This window comes from Topomyia yanbarensis, chromosome 3, assembly GCF_030247195.1.
Source record: "Topomyia yanbarensis strain Yona2022 chromosome 3, ASM3024719v1, whole genome shotgun sequence".
Taxonomy (NCBI): domain Eukaryota; kingdom Metazoa; phylum Arthropoda; class Insecta; order Diptera; family Culicidae; genus Topomyia; species Topomyia yanbarensis.
Window position 1 is genome coordinate 245,149,401 of NC_080672.1, and position 26,162 is coordinate 245,175,562.

The 26,162-nt window shown below is 36.8% G+C and overlaps 1 protein-coding gene across 2 annotated transcripts in view; it reads left to right on the forward strand.

Moving 5' to 3' along the window:
- The window catches only part of LOC131692860 (josephin-like protein), a 136,476-nt gene that overhangs the window by 86,007 nt on the left and 24,307 nt on the right, over positions 1-26,162 (forward strand). The gene's annotated exons all lie outside the window — the stretch shown is intronic.

The window sequence follows — 26,162 nt, forward strand, 5'->3', positions numbered from 1 at the left end:
TGAGACATAGCTTGTTTCGAATATCTTTTCCAGCACTTGATTTTAACTTTATCCTCTTCACGTTTAGGTTCATTCTCCAGCAAAATTGAAATCGTCTCATGGTCTGAAATTTTACAATCGGCCTCTACATACGAATCAACCCCGTCAAAATTGGAATACACGTGATCTATCAATGTTCTATTGTGTCTGGAAGTTCTTGTAAACTCACTAACCGTTTGCTTGAAATTGAAAAACTCTGCCAACTGCTTCAACTGATTCGAATTTTGATCGTTGAGCCAATCAATATTGAAATCGCCCGAAATTACATTAAGTTTACTTAAGTCAACGAAATTCTCCCACCAGTTTTCTAAAATTTCTAAAAACCGTCGATCGCTTGAACTAGGAGAATGGTATACTACTGCAAAATTTCCCATCTGCATGCCTCTTTCAACTGATATACCCAAGAACCAATTATTATCAACTGCTTCGTTTAACCGAACGTTGAATTTAATCGATTCTTTGGCGTAAATAGCAACTCCACCAGTATGTCTGGAATGAGATAGGCAAAAAGCAACTTTATAACCCGGAATGCTATACTGATCAAATGCATCCGCATCAACAATATGTATTTCTGATATTAAAACCAACAATGGACGTTTGCTTTCTACAAGATGTCGCATTGCGACAAAGTTTATAGATAACCCAGCTATATTTAAATACAATGTTTCAGACAACCTCTCGTTTGTTAGTTGCTATTCACTTGACAAAACATTGCTTTTTTTAAATTCTAGCAGCCTCCGATATACTGAACACTGCTTACCAAATGCCGCATGATTTAATCCAAATTCATTTTACGTTCATTATTCTTTTTAATACAATTCACGCATTTAAAATCAGTTGACGAGCATTCAGATGTTCTATGTGCTCCATTACATCTGGAGCATGTTTCTTTATTCACGCATCCCGTGCCCTTATGACCATATTCTCCACAGTTGAAACAGCGCAGCACGTTAAATGCCTCCAAAACAGAACACCTATCCCAACCAATGTTTACCGCACGGGCTGACATCAGGCCGCTATAAGTGTCCTTATCAACTTCAATTATAACATTGTGTTTGTTATATTTGAAGCGTGGATTTTGGAAATTGGCAACAACTTTAACATATTCAAACGGAATACCCTCATTCTGACTCTTTAATAAGTCAATGAAGACTTCTTCAGAGTATCGATCACTCATCCCCATTATTTTCAACTTCGGTTTACCGGGTATCGGTATAACAGCATTATACTTTTCACCCAGATTGCTTACAATCTTTTCTTTCACCGATTCAATATTATCCCGAGTTGCACACTCCACAATAATCGAGCCATCTTTACCGTTTTTAAAGTTGCCAATTTTGTGCACCTTGCTGACTTGCTTTGCCACGCAAAAAAAAAAACATTCTTATTTTGTTTATTCCTGTTAAAAGCAACACAAACTGTTCGCAATCTGTTGGTTTTGTACTTCTTTAGATTAAAAATGTATTTTATATGAACCAATTTAATGAAAATTTACATGAATAGTAAAATTAGGTCAGCTTGGACATTATAGAAGAGTCGAAATTATTTGTGATGTGACTTATACTATGTCACCTGATTTATGTGATCCGCATAAAAAAGCATGAAAGTTATAAAATAACGTTAGAGGCCGTTTATAAACCACGTAGACTCATTGTGGACGGGGGTCCAGTAAAATTCTTCGTTTGTTTACGAGAGTGGAGGGAATTTGAATTTTTGGTTTTCTTGTATTACTAATTATAAATGGGTTTTAAAGAGAATTGTGTTCAACATTCTAGTCGACTCAGCTAGATGTATTTATGCAGACACGACGAAGCTAGTACGCTATTGAGGTAATTACACTCAGGTTTTTTGCGCGGCTTTTTTACGCGGATTTTGAAATTTACGCGGTTTTCATTTACGCGGATTTTTTAATTTACGCGGGATCCATTAACGCGGATTCTTAAATTTACGCGGATTTTGAAATTTACGCGGTTTTCATTTACGCGGATTTTGAAATTTACGCGGTTTTCATTTACGTGGTTTTCATTTACGCGGCCTACAAAAATTCAAAATAACAGTTGCAAAGATAATCCCAAGAAATTCCTCTCCGGAGAAGATTTTGACTGTGCAAATCCTGCAGTCCTAAATCATCATCTGAGACATAAAAAATTGTAAAAGTTGAGCATTAAAACCAATGTATTAACTTAATATAGGGGAACACGAGGCTATTCGGACCTACTTAAGCAAATCGCCCTTTTAGGATAGATGTAAAATTACCGGTTAAAGGACCTAATTGTTAGTTTGAAACTTCAGCTAAATTTTAGTGCCATAAAAGGTTCATTTGCACCACTCAATGGCAGCGCTGGGCGACGATTTGCAAACCTCTACGTTTTTCCATCCTTTTACAATGTAGGGGTAATTCGGACCTCCCTACGGGGCAATTCAGACCGTCATTTTTCTTTAATTTTTTTTTAAAATGGAATTATGTTTACCTATGAATTCCCTCGGCATGATACTGTACCTTGATGTGGTCCGGGGGCTTTTCCACCAAAGCAGTATTACAGTGATTATGTCACAGAAACTTGGGATACGATTAATTTCTTTTTAGTTAAGCTACATTGTGATCAATTTTAGTACTTAACTTGGCGACCTTTATTATTCACTGCCATGGTCAAATAATATACAATGTGGGTTTAGGGCCCAATTCTCTCTGCAGACACCCTTCTTTTGTTGCTATATTTTCAATTAGATCCATGCTAACACTCACTAACACAAATTGCTTATTCTGTCATATACACTAACAATCTCTCATTCCAAACGTACAAACGTGGCCTACGCGATAACACAAACCTGGTCACAAATGCGAACGCCCGTATACGCGAAGTTACATATATACTAGCACACGCGACAAAAATGTCCACATACAAATGCTCGAGTCCTTCGCGATCATCCACGCACGACCACACCCACGATCTCATAAAAAGTATAACACCCCGGTGACTAAGTGAATGGTTTAGCACTTATAAATTAACAATCCCGGTCTCGAAAGTGAACCTCCAAATGCCCGTGTTCGCGCGATCATGAATCGGTTTCGTCCGGAATCCCCTATTCTCGGCCCTAGTAGCATAAGTGCAATGCCTTCAGGTGGACCAATCAAAAATATAATGCTCATATCCACTAAACTACATAAAAATCGAATGTATACACACAAAGTCACATACACGCGACAAACAAATATAGAAATGCTTGAGCCCTTCGCGACCATCCACGCAACCTATACTCGCGTTCTTCCAGACATTATAACATCCCGGTGATAATAGGAACGTCTCAGCACTTGCAATCACGCAAACGCAGTCTCAAGCGTGAACCTACAGTCCCTCGCACTAGCGCATTCATGAATCGTTCACGTCCGGAAGTCTCTATCCTCGATTCCAGAAGTCTGGGTCCACGCCTTAATTGAATCAATTAACTCTACAGCTCCAGTAGGACAACTCTCGAAAAAAAATCGGTATATTATTAATACTCAATAACAATACTAACTCTTCTCTTTATTTTATTTTTATTTATTTTCGGTCTCATGCGTTATATTCTTGTGATGACCTTTTCGAGTTCATACATCCAAGAAGAGCAACATTGCTGCCAACAATGATTCTTCTCTGCCATCAGACATCGCCAGGTTTTAGAACAATGGAGATGTATTCTCATACTCGATGGAATCAGATAAGTAGGAACGATCAACAAACTGCAAGTAGTATATAACACATTTCTTATTTTAACGTATAAATTATTATTCGTATTAAAATATTAGTTACAGGCTCCACACATATCTCAACATACACAAATACACAAATGCTTGACAGGTGACTAGGCCAAGTGCATTCACTCGTAGGATCTATCATTTCGATGATCGCCTCGATTCTACGAAACCAGTGCACAAGTAAGCTGACATAAGCTAGTCTCATCTGGTGAATGCATGTAACCTGGAAACCCCAGACACGACAGGACGAGACGGACAGACTGGACTCGACGAGGCCTAGTTCAGAGTTTTCGGGCATTCTGCAATGCACGGTTAGTGACCTAAAAAAAGAAACCTTCGGCATGTTATTTTTCCTTTTATTACTATATCTTAAGTTATGTTCATACTCATACTTACTAACACAATCAATAGCATATTCTGCCATATACACTCACATCCAAAGCGCACAAACGCCCCTAACTTTCGCGATAACACAAACCTGGTCAAAAACGCGAATTTACATTACAATTTCAATCATCCGCACACACCTACGCTCGCAATTTCGCCAACATTATAACACCCCCTTACTTAAGTGAACTTTTCAGCACCTATAACTTTACAACCGCAGTCTCAAGCATTAACCCACCACTCGCGCGATCATAGACCAGCTACGTTAGGAATTCTCTACTCTCGACTCATGCCTTCAGTTGGACCAATCGAGAATGATGCATATTCACCAAAAAACACGTTATTCTACCATACACTAAAAATTAATTATCATATTCACGGTCCGCGCGCGATCGTTCAAGAATACACGTGAATATGCGAATGGCCACACGAATCTAAAATCGAATTTATGCACGCAAAGTTAGAGACACGCTAGCATTCAAATGCTCGAGCCTTTGGCGATCACACTATTACACAATTAGTAAACGCCCACGCCAACCCAGACAGATATGCACTCCTGGACTCGAACGCTAAAAACCACACCTTCCACGCATACACCACCCAGGACTGAACATTAGATTCATACATACAAAGCAACAAGTAATCATTACAGGTATTCGTCTGGCAACCGGGGGAAGTACATCTCAAACGCAGAACTTATCATTTCAATGATGGCCTTGGATCTGCGTTGCCTGTGTTCAAGGCACCATAGCATTGTCCGTCAGGTCAAGGATGTATGAAACCCGCTAGCCACCACCCTCGACCCTAGCTGCCCATAAAGGGATAAAAAAAATTATGTTTACCTATAAATTAGTTACAAGCAGCGTTGCCAACTTTATTTTCAAAAAAACTGGAACCTCTCTTTAAAAAAGACTGGAAAAAACTGGATGCCCGAATAACCAAATTTATCCTTGCAAAAGGGAATGTAGTTTAGGGATGCAAAGTATTTTAAAATAAAATGGATCTATTTTTTATAAAACAGAATTCTCAAATATGAAGACAAACGATCAATATGAAAACGTTCAGCTATTAGACAAAATAAGAAAACAATTCTCATATAGCAGCGAATTTCTAGTTTAAGATAGTATAAAAGCGATCGCTACTATTTAAATATAACTTTTAGATAATTTCACATTACAAGTTTTAAGAAATTTGAAATGTTAAACGAAAAAATTGGTACCTTCAAACTAACGCACTATGCCATGTGTAATTAACAGACTAAAAAACAATCTTCATTTTAATTAACAATATCTGCTAATCTTGCACTCCATAGCATATCAATTTCTAATGTGTATTGAAATACGACGGGGTGAAGCAAAATATGGTTACTGAAAAACAATTTCCCTTGTTCCCTAGAGAGGTTGTACTCTTCACAATTTCATTTATTTTATTTTATTATTTATTACTAGTTTATATAGTAAACTACTATTGTAATGCAAATAGTGAGGAAATAATTTTGGCGCACACCTCTGGGAAAAAAACTGGATAAAACTGAACAATATTTAAAAAAAACTGGACGATTTACACATTTGTCTGTTTGACTGGATCGAGTAAAAAAAACTGGAAGAATCCAGTTTAAACTGGAAGGTTGGCATCGCTGATGTGGAGAGGTCTAGTATGCAATGCTCATGAGCCGCTGGGACATCAGCATTGCTCGGAAAATGCTTTTCAACGCTAAGCATTGTATACATACAGAACATTTTGCAGGTCATTAGAAGGTGTTCATTTTACCACCAGCACAGGTTCATTTTACCTACACGCTATAAACAGTTCCCTTTTTTGGACATGTGTTGAAATCAAGAATAATGTTTGAAAACTTGTGTTTATGTCGAAATATTTTCACCAAATATGTACAAAACATGTCTAACAAGAAAGGTATAAGGTGATTGAAGTATCTCAATCACTTATTAGTTAGAAAAAAATGACTTTGCTTAACGTGTTCATTTTACCCCCAGTTCCCCTATTTTTAGATTTGGATAGCTTTATCCCCTTAATCGATTTCTTAGATAATCTTTTTTTTTCATTATGGAGGTCAAATTATGAGTCTACGTGGTTTATGAATGGTCCTTTAGAAGTCATTTAATCAAGTCGTGCTCCGTATTATGATAACAAAGAAAAGTGCAAAGAAAGTGAATTCTTTATACCTCGAAAGTACGTATACCTTCGCTTCGTTTAGCGTACGTACCTTGCGGGACATGATAAATTAAACTGTCTTTTCTCCTGATAAAAATGAATTGGGAAAACCCGATTAAAAATCAAAAATAGAAACTCTCAGTATATCCCACCACACATTACAAAGTGTGAAATTTTCCGTTAAATAGTCTACTCGTAGCTTCCAGTTAAGGGAATTATGTAACTGGCCATATTTAAACAATACATACTTTTACTGTAATTTATTAAACTGTTCTTGTAGTCTATTCGCATGTGCTTAAAACTCTTAATCGTTAGGTATGGTACATCTCCACAACTTTAGTTCTAAATGTTCACTTGAATCCTTCTACTGAAAGATATGAGAACATTATTCAGTCTAAAATTAACTCATGTGTCGAATGGGACGAACGGTATTATAATATTTTTTTTACTGATCGAGTTAGAAGCATTTTAAGACAAATATTCAGTTACAGGAAAAGTTCAGTAACGCTTATGGTTAGACCAAATACGTCATCATTCATGCAACTTTTATTGGTGGATTTTGGAAATTACCCAGCAAATATTTTCAATAATAATATTCGCTGCCGCTCCTTCATTATATTTATTTTTGTTTATTGCACAATTGGCCACCCGCCCCTTTCAAACCTGTGAATATATAAACAACTACAAAAAGCTATGATTAGAAAAGTCTTAATACCAAATTCGCCATTCGTGCAGTGAAATGAAGAAGATTTATATATTCAAGAAGCAGTACCTACATAAAGCATGCCTATAAAAATAATGGGTCAGCAGATTCACCTTACAATAGTATGATAAAAGTCGGTTGGGAATCAGAATATATTGGCTCAAATGGCACGTTCCCCGTACATAGTCGGGGATTTGTGCCCTGGTTGGGAAGGTTATTAAAATAATAAATTCGGCATTGCAACACAAATAAGTTGAACTCCTTGATACTATCTCTCTCATATGTACATGAATATTGAATAGCAAAATATACCGTATAGATCCACGGCTATATTTCACCATCGCCGAAACAGTCGAAACCTATGGCTGCAAAATGTCAAACGAAATTTTCGTTCGAATGCTATAGCAATTCATCACACCTCTTTGTGGTCAAGTGAATACGAACGGAAGCACAAGATGATTGAAATTTATTGGTTGTTTGCAACGACTGTGACCGTGTCGGCAATACGAGGAGTGATAGCAGCCCAACTGCCAGCTTCGGTCAAATGAACACTCGTCCGAAAAAGCAGCAATCGTTCTTTTATGACGAACGGTATATTGAAACACGAACGAATGAATTCGTCAAGATGCGAATGATGATATGGCACGCGTTCGCCGATCAGCGCATTATTTCAAATGAAGCTCCTTTTTAAGGCCTGTCAGCAACAACGTGTGAATAGCAGGAACAAAATCCATAGTGAGTGTTTCTTTGTGGCGTGTGTCTTGTTGCCTCGTCTGCGGTCATATTTAAAGAATCGGGCAAGAATCGGTAACGTTTGATCGTGCAAGTTGTATGAATACAAACGATAACAACTTTCTCCCTGTCTGAAGCTCATGGGTAGCATTATTCTTGAGCGGCTAACTTATCAACCTATTTATTTGAAGACTACTCTAGTATGCATCGTAGAGTGAGTGCTCTCTCTCTCTGTCGGTCAGTAACCACTCTGGCCGAGAGATGTTTGTAGTGCGACATCCATGTGATCGGTGTCACTAGGTCTTGGCGCTTGGGTGCGTGATGCTATAAGGGGCTCTTACACGCGCAATAAAAGTGTCATTACTAAGTAGTGTCATTACTGGAATTGTATGGGAATTCCATCATTACTCGCCTTACACGTTCATTAAAAGTGACATTACTGCTCAGTAATGACATTACTAACGCCTCGTGTACGGGGCCCTATAGATCTGGTGCGGCGTTTCGGTAAGTGTCTAAAGGGGCCCTTACACGAGCAATAAAAGTGTCATTACTAAGTAGTGTCATTACTAGAATTGTATGGGAATTCCGTCATTACTCACCTTACACGATCATTAAAAGTGACATTACTGCTCAGTAATGACATTACTAGCGCCTCGTGTAAGGGGCCCTTAAGGATTGGTGCAATATTCTGTGCTTGTATTGAGACGTTGTCATCGTTGTGTTGTGTCACATCAGCATTATACAGAGGAATGGTGAAGACAGGAAGTATTGGAAACGTTAGTATGTTTTAGTTGCCGCAAGGTTCTACTGTATCGATTTTGTTCGCTATTTTGGTGCTATTTTTCTTTTTATGGAATAGATTTCCAGTAAGACGAAAAAAAGTCACTAGCGAGAGAACTCAAGTAGAAGCAAAAGCACCAAAATACCGATGTGTCTTTTCAGAGGTACCAAAGGGAATTCTTCGGGTCCCGGATTGAAAGACGATTTAAGCCGAGAAGAAGCGCTGGTAACCATTGTTTCATCGATATTGACGAGGTACTCTTGGGAGATTAAAAATCCATCGGAAGGTACAATTGAGAGATTCGACTATATTAAGTTTTGTTAGTCGCATTCCGATTGAGGATGAGTAGATGTTGCAGTTATGGTTGCGATCAGTCGTTACTGCGATCTAGAGCAGTGGTTTTCAACCGGGGGTGAATTCACCCCCAGGGGTAAATTAGACTATTGTAGGGGGTGAATTATGTCAGAACTTTGTCTTTATATATTATTTCAGTGACTGAGAGTGCTTAGAAACAGGTTTCTAATTGGAAAATTATGATTTTCATCCAATTGAATTTTTTTTTTCTGAGGGGGTAATGATGGTAAACAATTTTCAGAAAGGGGTACATCATAAGGATCAATATGCGGAAAGGGGTACATGGAACGAAAAAGGTTTAAAACCACATCTATATTAAGAAAAAAAATATTTCCAAATTTAAGCAATGTACTCATTCACGGTATTTTATTCAATCATATGTTCGTTCAAAGAATGATTACAGTGGTAATGTGCAGTGAAACTTAGTTTCTTTCGAAAATCTTCACGAAAACTTGCGACAACGAATAGAATATGCGATTATTTTGATCAGAGAAATTTAAGTTTCATCCAGTCCTATGATGATTTGATGTTTGCCGTTTTCTGGAGGCAGTTCTTTTATTACTTTCCAATACAAGACGTTCAAATTTTTGTTCAAGCTTGCGATCAAGCCAAGAACACTTGCTTGTGGATTCTTTCTTAATCGAGGTACGACTGGAAGCGAAATCAAGGAGCGACGAAGTCGAAGCACGGGTTTAAACGGTATAACCTCAAAAAGGGGTTGAGTACCATCGTTTAATAGTTTTGTTAACGACTTATTTAGCCAATTGTAGCTATGCTCATTCTTTGCAGCTTCTTTGAGTACCATCGTTTAATAGTTTTGTTAACGACTTATTTAGCCAATTGTAGCTATGCTCATTCTTTGCAGCTAACCACGTAAGTCCTAAAAGCGTTGTTTGTGTTATAAAGGCTCGCACAGAGTGAAGCCAAATCTACCTATCGAACAGTCAGGTGGCTACCTATCGTGCAAAGTAAACAAACATTCTTCTTTCGGGGAACATGCAAGAAAAGTATTGGTTTGAGAAAAATAGTATTATGGCGAATGTAGCAATGTAAAATAAATTACATGGAATAGTATTATGAATATAATACTATAAGCCACGAAACAGTAGGTTTGCAATGCGCTCCACTGTGTAACTCGGTTGAAGTCACTCAAAGTTACAGCAAAAACTGTGGGTGCCAGGAACAAAGAAGAGGACATCATTTTAGGCAGTGTTGCGCATTCCTCTGTACGGGACAATGCCACAGACTCTAGTAAGTCCTTGTGAGAACCCGGAACTAGTAAAGAGCGGTTGTTGTTCATCAAGCGGCACTGCTTGCTGCAGAGTTGCTAGCTTTTGAGAAAGCTTGTTGAAGAAATCATCACCACAATTGGGTCTTTTTATCGATACCTTCAATGCGTTTAACATTTGAAAGCGCGCTCTTTTATCTTCATTGAAGATAGGAGAGACAGGTGCCCGCTTCGATGATCCTTGTTTTGAAGATGAAGGAGTCTGCGTCCCTTTTTCTTCTTGAACACGCCGGCGTCGGCGGTAAAATATGATGATAAGTTATGTTCTACCATAAACCATGCGGTAGACTTGGGTGCAACGCCCAACTCCTACTTAGCAGAAGGCAAAGAATTCTTCACATTTCCTTTCGATCATGTCCATATGAGCCTGCCTAGTCCTAGTTTTCCGTTCTATGTTTATAACTGATTCGCTCTAGAATACCTATTCGTCTTTTACTTTCATTACTTTCGTTTCTCTTAGTCTCAAATTTGCCGAAAATAGCCAACAAAATCGATACAGTAAGTATTGGAAACGTTAATTTTATTCGTAGTTAGACTGTTGAAAATTAAAGACGGGGTTTGTGTGGTACAAGTGACTTTTTTCGATATTTAGAGGTTATCCTGTCCCAGCTGGGGTGTGTATAATTCAATTCGGTTAATTAACAGGTCACTGCTATACATGGTTTCTCGCTTTCAGATTATGGACACTGAAGATGAGCTTCTGACTATTGTTCAAGAAGAAAGAGGGACGCAGACTCCTTCATCTTCAGCACAAGGATCATCGGAGTGGGCACCTGTCTCTCCTATCTTCAATGAAGCCAAAAGAGCGCGCTTTCAAATGTTAAACGCATTGAAGGTATCGATAAAAAGACCCAATTGTGATGCTGATTTCTTCAACAAGCTTTCTCAAAAGCTAGCAACTCTGCAGCAAGCAGTGCCGCTTGATGAACAACAACCGCTCTTTACTAGCTCCGGGTTCTCACAAGGACTTACTAGAGTCTGTGGTCAGGCATGGGAAAATTCACTCATTCGTTTGATTCCATCTGATAGCCATTCATCCTTGGTTCAGCCGCACACAATCAGCATAGTGAACATGGAGCAACGAACCATGAGATAATGCGATGAATCCTCTCTCCACCACCATGTATGTGCAATCCGAACGGTCAGCGAACGCACTATGTGAGTGAGTGGTTAAATAAATACTAGTAACGAACCGAACGTCAGCGAACAGGCAGGAATTCAATTCTAGATGAACCAAATTTCGCCCACTCATCGAATGCATTCGTTGACTCATTCAGAGGGTTCCTTGAATGTATTTTCAATAATAAGCATGAGGCGCTTACGTAGGCGGTTTACGTAAGAATGCTTGGTAAGCAATTTCTTCATATAAAATAGCTCGGACCACGCGACTCGCCCTCTTTTCCGTAGTGACTGTGTGCTAGCTGATAGCTAATCAAAATTGTGTCATTAGTCTGAAGTAAAGTAGATAGAATTCAGTATAAATTAATTTTTTAAAAAGTGAACCGTTGATGACAAAATCCTTACTGGCGCAGCCCCGGTAGGATTAGTGAAAAGTGGTGTTAAAAATAAGTGTTTTAAAGTGATTCGCCGCAACAGGAGAACTTAGCTGGTCACGCTAAGCACCAGTTGGAAAAATCAGCGACGCAGCAACACCGGCGAAGGGAACGACAGCGAGCAGTCCGCCATTCTTCACACCTACCATTCCTCAGATGCTATCAGTCATCGCACTGTAGGTAGTAATTATTATATTAAGTACAGCTGTGCGAGACAATGCCTGAATCACGTTCTAACGAAATTGAGCAGTTGAAAGCTCAAATTGCTGAGATTCAAAATGTGGTCAGGAGCAACGCTGGTATATACAACGTGCCCGACCCAATTAAACAGTTGTCGGAATTTTCCGCCAACAAAAAAGAATTACTCATGTGGCTCGACGAAGTCGACCAATTGTATGAGAGAGTTTCAAGGTTAAAGGTGAAAACGGTGCACCTGATTCCTTTAATGCTTACTACTTACAAGCAATTAAAAATAAAATTAAAGGCGAAGCTCGCGTAACACTATGTGCGAACGGAAACCCGAACACCATAAGTGAAATAAAAAACGTGCTCATGCAGGACTATGGTGACCAGCGAGACATCGCTACGAACCTAAATTTGCTATTCAACTTAAAAAGAAGCGACAAATCCCACCAGAAATTTTACGCAGAAGTGAAAGAGTTAGAGACAAGAATAAAATCTAACCTCCAACTAAACCCCTTGACTACAATCCAGTTACTAGAAAAAAAATACCATTACCAAATATCTTGATAATATTCAGGAACCTTTGGCAAGTATCATTTGAAGTACAAATCCAGATAACCTGGAACAAGTTTCATTCAGTGATCTTGAATCAGAATGCGGAAATACGAAAACTCCCTCTAAAAAACAAACCATTCGCATTTAAAGGTAACAACCACAATTCAAATGATTCCAAAACAGGCCCAGGACCCTACCAACAAAAATTAAAACCGACTATACAAACACCAAAGCAGGGACCGTCGCATTACAAGCAAAGAATAGAGGTGAATGCAAATGTTGTGCAATCAGAGGAGTCAGATGACAATACTTGCGAGAACGTTGACCACGATGAAGATGATGACGACAATGAACTTGATCACGCGGCCCAACAGCTGGACGAGCTAAATTTTCAGATAGCAAAGCCAAGAAAGAAACTGACCTAAACTTTATCCCATATTTACGAGTGTCTACCACAAAAGGTTTACTGAACTTTCTGGTAGACACAGGTGCTAATAAATCCTACATCAACCCAGAACATGTCAAGTCAGCAAAAAAGGTCGAAAGCCCCGCATTAGTAACAATAAAAATGGAAAATTTCTGATCAAACAGGTGGTCAATGCCAACCTATTATCAGAATCATCAACGAAAAATTACCATATTACGTTTTCAAATTCCACTCTTTCTTCGATGGCCTCATAGAAATATTTTTCCACATCTTTTAATTCACATAACACTAAGGAAAGTCTAGTTAAAGTATGTACTACCGCTAACGGTACATTCTTTTTTTCTTTTTTTTATAATTAATAATTTTTTTTAGGCCCAAATGCGGTAGCTCGACGAGGCAGATTGTTTGTTTTTTTACAATAAATAAAAAAACAGCTATGTAAAATTTTTGATCCCGTTCAGGCGCAGCTTTCTGCTGCGTGTTGCGATCTTTTTTCTAGGGGGCGAAATATTGCCAGTGTTGTCCACTGCAATTTGAGGTTCGATCCGTTTGTCTTCTTTCGCGTTGTCGTTCATGTCCATGTCCTCATCCGTACTACTTTCCTGCTGCTCGCGGTCAGATGTTCCAGTTTGTGTCTTACTCTTATCGGTCGTTATTGTATGTTCGTATTTTTCGGCATTCGTTTCGTTGTTGGTGCTTGATCCGGAGATGTTGGTTTTGCAGCTGTTAGTGGTTTAGCGTAAGATGGTTGTGTGCTGATTTCAGTTGGATTTGAGTTTTCCTTAACAGTTTCTACGCAAGGTTTTCCGAGGTGCAGCTTCTTCGTGCAGAACTGGCACGTAGGAACTTGCCCTGGGTACGTGACTAGTGATGTCTGTTGAATGAGAGCATCGTCCCTTCCTAACACTGTGAAGCTTAAGTAAGAGGGAATTGGCTTGGTCACACGCATTCTCACCACACGAACACCGTTAAGGATGCCCGGGGAAAAATTCCTCCATGTATCATGTGTAACGGAGTCTACTTCTCCGTATTTTTGCAAGCATTTTTTAATCGCGCCGTCAGGGGTACGCGTAGCCAAATCATGGACCCGAACTTCTACAGCGCCGTTCTCGATGTATACGGGAATGCTATATTTAACATTGCCGCATTCGGCGGTGTGCTGCATGTTGTTTCGCGAGGCGAATGACTCAGTTTGGTTAATGTTGTTGAACGAAATCAGCACGCAATGTTTGATATGATGCATTTGTAGGGTTTTCACTTCAGCCAGATTGAGTTCCATCTGCACTTTTAATAACTGTTCCACTTCCCGAATGACTGGTCTTACGGGGCATTTTGAAAAATCAACAGCAACACAGTTCGGCCGCATGTGGGTTGCTTTTTGCTGGGCACCGTCACTCATCACTAAATCGCACAGTATGTATAGGCTATTGTTATATGGACTGCTTGTGTGATAGGCACCGATTGATTTTTAGGTAGAATTGACTGTTTCACTTGCGCGGGACGATTTTTTGCTTCTGCTCAGGGCGAGATGTGAAGACAAACTCAGCGGTACATTCTTAATTGACAAAGAAATAAACCTTAATTGCGGTGTAACTCTAAAAGCTGGGGTATATGAAGCAAAAGACAACGAAGCAATAGTTCATTTGGTATTTAGTAAGCCGGCCATGGAGTATTAGAGGAATTCCACGAAGATCCGTCCGAAAATCTTTAAAATCGTGACTGACCATCTTGGATTCCGATGAAACTTTACACATTTCACCGGCATGGAAGACTAAACATTTTCCACAGGTAATAAGATTATTTTGACTCAAGAGCAACTTTTCAAAAGGGCGTAAACGTTCCCACGTGCATGAATTTCAATTTTTTTTGTTCGATTACCGTATTTTATACAGCAAAACTATCTGAGAACGAGTTACAGGGAATGAATACTTCTGTCCGAAAAAATATATACTGAAAAAAAATGTTGTGTCATTTTTCAACAAAATAAAAATTTCTGTTAAAAAATTAAATTGCGAAAAAATCTATTTTTTTTTAAATTTTTATATTTTGTCAATAAAAACCTAAAGAGAAAGGAAACATTTTGAAGGTGATTGCATGATGGAGAAAAAATCGGTAAAAAAGTTTTTCTAACAATAACTTCAAACATGTTTTTACATTTCCTACTAATTGACATACAAAACTGTAATTTTATTACAGAATATAATTATAAGCATAATTTAATATCAAAATGCATTTAACAAAAATCTTCCAAAATGTGATAGTTTTCGAGATATTTGGAATTTTGCTCCATCAAAAACAATTAATTCGTGTAATTATGCTCTTTTTAAAAGTTATTCGCGTTACCCAATCATAAAATCTCAAAAATCTAATTTTTATCGTTTTAAAAACGTAAATGCAACTATTTCAGTGTATTTGGATCATGGAGAAGCTTTCAATAAAAAAGTTTTCCTAACAACAACTTTTGACATATTTTTATAATTTATACTATTTGCAGTCAAAAATACAATTTTCTTTTTGAATAATTGAAAAATTGCTCTTGTATCAAAATATTCCAATTGCCAGAGAATATCATGGAGATTCATACACCGAACACACCTGCAAAGTTTCGTTCGAATCTACGATGGTCATATTTTGCGGTCGGCCGGTTTCTCATGGAATCCCTCTATAATTTAACCCCTTTTCGAAACGATGCTTTCATCCTGGAACAAAATAACCAATCAAATTTCAAATTGAACTTCCCTTCCGAACATCTAAATGATGAGGTAGTAAAGCTCCTAGCTAAAACTCTAAAACCATTCAAAAGTGTCTTTTCAAGCGATAATGAAAAACTCAGTTTCACACACGATGTGAAACACAGCATTGAAACAACCGACGAAAAGCCAATCCACCAAAAAACATATAAATACCCGTACCATCTCCGAGAAGAAGTTTCGACCCAAATTGACAAATTGTTAGATACGGGTATAATCCGGGAATCCTCATCTCAGTGGACTTCACCCATTTGGGTAGTCCCTAAAAAATCCGATAATTCTGGTAAAAGAATATACCGAATTGTCGAGGATTACAGAAAATTAAACAAAAAACGCCAGCTGACAGATATCCGATACCCGAAATAAGCGAATTTTTAGATAGATTGGGAAAATCGCAATATTTTTGGATTTGGCAAGTGGATTTCACTAGATTGAGGTGGACCCTAAAGACGTTCCGAAAACTGCTTTCAACGTCGATCATGGAAAATATGAGTTCGTTCGTATGCCTTTTGGGCTGAAGAACGCACCCGCTACCTTTCAAAGACTAATGGATTCGGTCTTAAGAAAGCATCTTGGAGTGAGATGTTTTGTGTACATGGATGACATAATCATCTTCTCTACTTCGTTACAGTCGCACTTAGATGATATCGCAAAAGTTCTTAAAACATTGCAAGAAGCAAATTTAAAGATCCAATGCGATAAATCAGAATTTTTGAGGAAGGAAGTCGAATTCCTCGGACACGTCGTAACAACCGAAGGAGTCCGACCTAACCCTCGCAAAATAGAAGCTGTAAAGAACTGGCCGCTTCCGAGAACTCCGAAAGAATTAAAATCATTCTTGGGTACAGTCAGTTATTACAGACGATTCATACCACGTTTCGCGCACATTGCGAAACCACTAACTTCTAAACTCAGAGGCAACCCCAAATCCTTTGAAATCACACCGGAATTTGAACAAGCATTCGGAAACCTAAAAGAAATCATGACTACAGGGGTGGCATTACGTATCTCGATTCGATCAAAATTCTATCGATTCGACCTTGTTTCGCATTATGTATTTCGAATCGAGCGCGAAAGTAAATTTTCGTTCGAGTTCGCTCGAAGAAGTACTAGATTATCGAGAAGTGTTGGCATTATGGAACCATAACTATCGAACTCGAACGCGACTCGAGTCGAACGTATTTGCTCGATAGTTTTATTGCTGTCGACTGTCGTTCGAGATTATGATTTGTGTTTTTATTTCGTGTCATTCTTTAAATTGCTTAACAATCGGAATACTTAGAGGATATAAAATTACCAAAAATTAAAGGGTTGTGTACAGGACACGACCACGGTGACATTAAAAATGTAGCTTTTTTCAAGATCGTGCAAATGAATTTTATCTATCACACATATCGACTCACGTTCTTGTTCACTCGCCTGTTTTCATATGTTACAATTTGCTATATACCCTCCCCATCAAACATAATTTATTGAAGGTCTTTTAACGGTAATCTATTAATTAATCAAGTATCTCACTAGGTAATTGGCATTATTTGGCTGATCCATCTAGTAAAAATAGGCTGGTCTGTCAAGAAAATATATTCAAAAGAAAAGTTCCATATTGAGAGCTGTGATGAGGAAGCCCACGCCCGCCAACGGAAATATACAGATTCTCCATGAAATATGAAATTTCATTTTCCATTTAAATTTTCAATAATGTACTAATGAGCTTAAGTAAACAATCTTAAGTTTAAGTATTTCTTGATCGATTAGTGGTGGAAAAAATGAAATTATTTGATAAATTACATTGTTATGCAACGTTCGCACTACCAGTTAAAACGAGTTTTTATGCTATCTTGGTGACATTTTTCTTGTTGCTAATTATTAAAACGTGTTATAACTCTATAGTGTAAACATTGTATTATTAAACCAATTCTGCAGCGTTTTATGTTATATAGGTGTTTTATGTGGTAATAGGACTGACATAATTATATCTTCAGTACAGCGGTTTGTTTTATAATTTAAAACAGATTTATTTTAAAATTTAAATTAGTATACCCAACCGTTCTATTTGTTGTATACTTTAAAACGCAATTAGAACTGTGTTTTAAATACATAGGGCAGGACAGATACTCTGACTGCATAAACTGGGAAAACAATTTTAAGTCCAGTAACGCTTAAGACATGGCTTGAATTTGAATCGAAAAAGAACACCCGCTTAAACTGCTGCTGGGACGGTAAGTTCTGTTTTAAAATTTTTCGTTGTGTACAGTACGAAACAAAAGTGTTTGAAATTAGAAAACAAAAAGTTCTGCTGGGAATGTGATTGTTTCCGATGCAATTACACTCAGATTTTTCACGCAGGGGATACAGGCCGTGTAAATGAAAACCGCGTAAATGAAAAAAAACGCGTTAATGAAAACCGCGTAAATTTCAAAATCCGCGTAAAAAACCTGAGTGTACTCTTCTATATAAAATACTACGCTGCTGAACAGTGCAATAACTACAGAAGCAACGTGCAGATGCCTTACTGATAAAAAACAACCGAAATATGAAACATGAAAACCAATAGGCTCTTTACCCTACGCAGCTACAAAGCGCCGTAAACATGGATTAACAAGTTACAACGCACACGCATGCATAAAAATAAATATATTTTTTTGAAACGCAACACTCTTAAGCAGCACACACCGTATTGAATTAAATCCAAACCACCCCGCCCACCCACTTTGCAAATCATTCTGTGACACCATGCTGGTACCCGACAAATCCGCACACGGCCACCGCTGCCGAAAATGCATAGCGTCTACCGCTTATTGTAGTGCCCAGACGCTGCAGCCATGATCTTACCCGTTCGACATAAGAACAAAAACTGATTCAAACGGGTACGCGTCACCTCTATTTATAAACTAACCGTATATGGTTTAGTCACTTAGGTGCGAGTGTGTGCAAATGCCAACGTTACCGAAAATCGATAGCGCTTATTGCATCGCCCGGAAACGACGTTGCTCGTGTGGGATAAGAGCAACAACTGATTTAAACGGACATGCGTTGCTTCTATTTATGACTTTTCGTGTTTCATTGAGCAACTAAGCTGCCCTCTTTTGACGGCTTTGTCTGAGAAATCTGCCTCACGAATGGTATTTTTCCCGTTTTTTGTGAACTTTTTAATTTTACCAATTTCCAAAAGTCTACTTTTATTGGGGAGATATTAAATTATTACCAATATTTAAGTTAGGTGTTTCTGAATCGGTTGGTGTATGAATGATTAAAATCCATCTAGTAATATCGGAGTTATAAGCGTGCAAACCTTACATAGTTTCGTTACATGGGAGATAGTTTAGATTTTAGAATGACACCTAGCCCCAGATAGTGGAGTAAGACATTTTTAATGTCAAAAAGCTCCCAAGTACTTTAAGCTACTTTATGTTATATGTATTTTAACCATCAGGAACATACTTTTTTTAGAAAATGTGATACTAAATATTGATAATAAATTATCCTACACTAAGTAATAATAAAAAACAAATCCATGGAGCAAAGTGAAGACACCTTAACTTGTCTAATCGCTATTTGATAGACTCACAATCATTCTTGATTTCAAAGTGGTGATATGAACAATTTTATATTCCAATTGATGCATTTTTTCCCGACTATACCTCAATTGTTTTCAATATCACAATATAGCCTTGAATTCAATGCCAAAATGTACGTTTTATACACCAAAAGAATTAGGTGTTATATCGTCATTTGTATTAAATCCATGAAAATACAGAATATTATCTGATATAGCAAAGAACTTTGAATCCAATTGATTTACTAACAAATTTGAATGAATCAACCGAATAAAAATTATGCCATCTGCAATTTCTGGAAACACTTCATTTTGATTGTTTTCTCCCTATCTCTAGTTGTGTGCTATAACAAAATAATTAACTAACAAGTACACGGAACACCCCGCAAACACGAAAACGAATTTTTGTCTTGACTATTTCAACTAAAAATGGCTATTTCAACGAACTAGTTTTTAAATTTTTGCGTCATCAATTGCTGAAAAAATTGTTGCTTTTGGAAGCTATCAGTTTCCTGAAGAAACCCTGAAAACCAAAATTTTAATTCAAAATTAGCCATTTTTATTGAAAAGGGCAGTTTGCTCGCTATGATTATTTTCCAAAAGATTTTATAAAAGCGGTTTCGAAGTTGTGTTGTTTTAAACAATTATTTAGATATTAAATATGTTATTTAATCTAAGAATAATTGTGAATAACTCATTCTGCAGATAATACATTCCATCATGCGACTGAGGTCCGAATAAGAGAGACTAGCAGCTAGGCATATCGATGTTTCGGTGCTTTAACTTAAACAGCGAGATATATTAAAATTTTGTGGTAAGAAGTCAAGAATACAGTTATATCAAACTAAAACAATGCTCATGCATTGAAAAAAGGTGGTAAGGGTGAGTGACGTAAACAAATTTTGAACATGTTTGGGTCAATTTATTTACCACTATCACTATTTTTATGGTGAATTTGACGCTCATCGGGGAAAAACAAAACAAACTGCAATTTTGTTTACACTGAAAAAAATTCTTAGGTGGAATTAAAATTATCATGCGATGAACAAAATGATTACTCGTTTTCGGCAACGAAGCATTTTCGTGCATCGTAAATAGTTCGTTTCGTCTGATTTATGAACTGAAAAAATGGCATCTTGATGAACGAAAAGTTGAGTAGTTTCACATATTTAATGTACGGGTTATTCCACGTCAAATTTACAATAACAATTTTAATTCTTACCAAAAAAATTCTTGCATTCTTAGCGCAAAATAATTGACATCAATTTTTTGTTTTGGCTGATAGATTTTTTTCAAGTTTTGAGTTTTTGAATTGGACCATTTTTCATCCACTCGGAAACTCTTCGTTGTACTGAATTTTTTTTAATAATAAAAAGTGCGTTTTTGAATGAGCTCACCAACAAAAATCTGATATAGTTTTTGTTATTTATGTTATGAATTCTGCAAATGTTAGAAACATATTGAAAAAAACAAGCTAATATTTTTTTTTATTCTATGAAAACATTTATAATTATATTGAGAACCTTATTACTTTACAAGATATTTCAATTAAAGCTGGCCCATAACATGGCGTTCACACTTAATTTGAATTACTGGGTACAGTAAAATTTTACTGGGGTTTTGAACAGCAAACCGTTCGGTAATCAATTCAGTAAAACAATTCGGTTACCGAACTCTCCGCAATCCGTTCTACCCAAAAGTCAAAAAATACTGGTCAGTCAGCAGTTTCCTCTAAAAATGGCGACTTGACAAGTGATTTACTGTACCCGTTTTGTAAGTTTTTGACGAGGTTCGGTAATGCTGGTACAATTTTGCCGAACAATCAGTCAGTATTTAACTGGATAATGTTTATGTACCGAAAAAACCAGAAGTACTGATAAATGCAGTGAAAAATATTGCGGGTTTCAGCAAATTATTCGAAAATTTACTGAAAATCGCTAAAAAATGAAAACTTTACCGCAATTTTTTAAACAATTTGCTGACAGCTCCGTAAAAATATCATTTTACTGTGCATGTCGTCAAAAGAAATTACTGAGCAACTTTTGGCTGGCTTAGTGTGTTTAATGTAAATTACCCTTTTTAATGTTATAATTGTAATATCTCGCAAAAAAATCTTTGAGATCCACTGCAAAATTTTTACACAATATTTTTAACATGATTTTTATTATTTGAAGAAAAAATAAGCAAAAAAAATGATCCAACTTTTGAAAAAATTCTCAATTTTTACGGCAAGCTCATGCGAAAATGCAACTTTTTATATTAATTATTTTTCCCTGCATCAAATACTTTCCGAGCTATCAGCGATTCAAAAATGTTGAATTTGTCTAACTTCAAAAGTTGGAAGCTCATACCCAGGGCAGGAAATATTCGAACCGAACCTATGTTCGAATACTTTCAAAGCGCGAAGCTTTGCGTTACTAGTTCGTATTCACAAGCTTCGCATCACAATCGCTTACCATCGTAATTGCGGACATTTGGGCGATACTTTTGCATGCTCTTCGGCGAGGACAAATGAAGCTTCTTGTTCATTTCATTGATGTTCGGAAAGATATGTAAAAGCTTTTGCGTAGTTTTCGACGAACACGAGCTAAGCTCTTGGTTCGTGTGATCGATATTTTTGAAACAGTTACACGGAGCTTCGAAGCGATGTTCGCGAACAAAGAAAAAAGTTTACCTCGAAGTATTTCAGAATCGCGAACACCGAAGGATTATATCAATTTAGCATCGCGAGGGCCATCGCTAACATGTTCGCCGGACGATATTAGTTTTCTTTATTCAAATACCTACCTACTAGTTATGCAAAAAAAGTATATTCTAGACAGAGGCCTTGTATTAAGGGTGGAATAGGTGAAAAATAATTGTGACAATGTGTAGCTTATGGATGCTGGGGTTAACTGAAAAGTGACGTAACAAGTTTATTTAAGATACCCTACTGATATATTACCAGTAGGGATAAAATCAAGATTTCGTGACAGGGCGGGGATAAATTTTCAAATGAAATAAATTAGGGCTAGAAAATGAAGTTAAACACAATGTACACAACGTATTGAGTGGCTCGCTTATCTTAGTCATGTTCCTATGTCAGTTTCTTGAGGATCCAGTTATGTCAGTTTCTTGAGGATAAAGATATCGATATCCATTCAAAGAAAAAAATCGATTATCAGTTATAAATAACGTCATGATGTGTATGATGAATCCTAGAAATAAATAGGGAATGTCAATAAACTCGACCATTCCCGATTCATATTTGGCAGTTCTGGTCGTTTTGTAAATCTTGTTTTCGACTAACAGTAAAACCATTTTGATTCAGAAGTATGTTTTAGAAGGGCGCATGTTTTTTCGTGCACTTATTTAAAAAAACGCTTTGAATCCATCTACCAGTATGATGAGACATTTTTATAACTGTTTTCGAATATTAGATCGGTTGAAAACTTTTAGAACATGATATTTCGAGAAATTTTGAAAGTGAAATTAAATCAGTTGTAAAGTTATAGAAAATAGCCTTTTAAAATGAACGGACAATCGAATTATTACTAATACTTTATGAATACATTATCTAAGTTCTTCATTCAATGGAATATGTATGCAAAAAGTTAAAAACTGGATTTCCCTTGAGAACTGGGCCAAAAAATCGAAAAAAATGTGTTGGCGATCCGAGAACTAGAACAGAAATTGTAACCCTTGGACCTCTGAAGTGCATGCGTACAAAATGCTATAGTCTAATGTTTGTTTTCATTCATTTCATTTAATAATTTTCAGTTGAGCAATTCTGTCGCAAACTGCATTGTGGAGCGAGGGTCATAACTTCCTAAATTTAAATGTTCCTATTAATTTAATACACTCTCTTTAACAAAAAATACTCTAACGAATGAACGAATGGGAGTAGGTTCGATAAATTTTGAAAGAAGCCGTTAAATCAACCACTTAAGGGATTACACCACCGCAAAATTAAAAAAAATCGAAATTGATCTTGATTGATTTTATTATTCCATATCAACATTTGAATAGGGCTAATAAGATTTGTGAACAAACTTTTGTTTTGCTGATTTCTCTTAATTTGTTATCATTTCAACACAGAAAACATTTGAAATCGATTCTACCAAGGGCAAAGATGTTGATTCATGTGTATTTTTCATAAAATTCAACTCTGTAGCGGAAAAATGAGCGAAATAAGTTTGTTTACAAAAGTCTCATTAGCCCTTTTGAAGAATTACTATTGTATTGATCTTAAATATGGGTCTTCAAAATAATATATCAAAATATGGACTGCGACAAAAAGCGAATAATAATGGAAAGACAGTATTCGAAAAAGTTCGAGTTTAGAACGACTTTCATTCTACTTGGAGTTATTTATTTCGCTTCTCATTTTCCGAGATTTCCCTTACATAAAGCATTTCGGCTATAACTGATTCAAAAAAAAATACAGGGGGCCCTAAAGATTTCTTTCTTTTATTTTTTATTAGTAAAAGTCAAATAAGGGAAGATTACATCATGGAGAAGATAAAGCAAATTTTGTCCTTTTCAGAATTGTTTTTGGATTTCCAACAAAAAAAAATCACTAGAACATTGTTTGTAAGTTCTTTGCGTTTCATCAGTAATTAGTTAACAAATACAATACAAACAAGTTGGAATATCCTTCTCATTATTTATCACAAAACACATGTACAGGAGTCAGGAAATAAATTTCATAAAAATGGAACATGTAATAAGCTTGACACTTCATTTATTGGGTGAACAGATTCTGTCGAAAATGTTTGAAAATAAATATTTTGTCTCTTGTGATTAGGTAATCAACCAATAGACTTATAAAACAATATTATAAAAATCATTTGGAAGCTTTCCTCTTGGTTTGGTACAGATGCCAAGAATCATCGCATATTATTGAGTGAATTTGACTAGCCGATTTAGGAATGTTGCGCAAGAACGTTAGAAACCGCAACAAGTTGAAAACAAAGGCCAACGGACTACGCCTAACTACCCCTCAGTGGATGCAAATAATTGAAGTTCGCCGTCTAACTGAACTCGGACGTCAGCAGTGAGATTCCATCCGAAAATTGTTCTTTTTAGGAAGAATTTGTTTTAGATAGGGAGATTATTAAGAGAGGGGTAATGGTTTTAGCGTTAAAAAACACTATTAGCGATTTTTTTAGAAATTTGGGCGAAGCGAATTGATCAAACATTTCATCCAAAAGAGTCATTTCACCAAAAAACATTTTTTCACGCTGAAACCCTCACCCCCTTAAACATACTTTATACATCTTCACCTAAACTCCTTGGCAGGGAAAATATACTCCGATTGAAGAAGAAAAGACGAGTTTGCAATCAAAGTAGCTAGTAAACATAATTGTATTCCGAAAAAAAAGAATTTGAATTTCACTACCACTACGCTCATTCAAACTCGTGGCTCATAAATTGGTAAGGTATGCGACGCACCTAATCCCTAAATCCTAAATTATAATCTTAAAATAATCCATTTTATTTATACTCAAAATAAGATTTACAGTTTATGATTTTAAGACAGATAGTCACGTAGCGAACATGTTCGCGGTGGCCTCATGATGCTGATGCTTGAAGCGATATAAAACTTCGATGTTCGCGATTCTCAAATAAACGAGGCATTCGCTTTATATGTGTTCACCGAATATCGCTTCGAAACTCTGTGGAAATGTTCCAAAAACGCAAAAACCACGAGCCAAGAGCTTACCTCGTGTTCGACGATGTGTGCTTCTAAGGTTAATGTGAACTTTTTCGAACATTGTAAAGAGCGAACTAGATGCGAAGCTCGCTTCGTCCGAGCAGAGATAAGTTTTACCCCTAAATGTTCGCAGCGATTGTGTCAAACTCATCGATTGCATGTGGTATGCTTGAGAAGGTGCTTCGTGAAGCTTCGAACAGCAATCAATTCATTTTTCGAAATTTTCCTGCCCTGCTCATACCTTAAAGTATATATTCTATTCAGTCGGCACAAAAATACCTGTCAAATATTTTTAGCTAAAGAATGCAAGGAAAAACTTTGGAATTCACTAAAATTTTATTTGTAAATCTGACGTTGGTTGGCCCGTACGGTGCGTAATAGTTTTCATCGATGTCTAAACTATTTTTCGTTAATGAAACGACATGATTCGTTCTTTTATCAATTGTTTCATATAAAATAAATATTTTTGGAAAGGGTAAATTTATTTTTCGTGCAAAAAAGGAAAAAAAATCGTATTTCATATTACATCGGATCTTTTTGGATTGATGTTTGACAACATCGATACATAATGCCGCAACTTAGTCGAAACGACTTCAAAACGTTTCGAATCGAGTCACTCGAATCGAGATGCGGAATGCCACCCCATATTTACTTTTAGCCTACCCCAATTTTGATCTACACACTTAATTTGAATTACTGGGTACAGTAAAATTTTACTGGGGTTTTGAACAGCAAACCGTTCGGTAATCAATTCAGTAAAACAATTCGGTTACCGAACTCTCCGCAATCCGTTCTACCCAAAAGTCAAAAAATACTGGTCAGTCAGCAGTTTCCTCTAAAAATGGCGACTTGACAAGTGATTTGCTGTACCCGTTTTGTAAGTTTTTGACGAGGTTCGGTAATGCTGGTACAATTTTGCCGAACAATCAGTCAGTATTTAACTGGATAATGTTTATGTACCGAAAAACCAGAAGTACTGATAAATTCAGTGAAAAATATTGCGGGTTTCAGCAAATTATTCGAAAATTTACTGAAAATCGCTAAAAAATGAAAACTTTACCGAAATTTTTTAAACAATTTGCTGACAGCTCCGTAAAAATATCATTTTACTGTGCATGACGTCAAAAGAAATTACTGAGCAACTTTTGGCTGGCTTAGTGTGTACCCTTTATCTTAACTACAGACGCATCCAATGTTGCCATTGGAGCTGTTTTAGCTCAATCCATTGATGGAAAAGAACGACCGATAGCG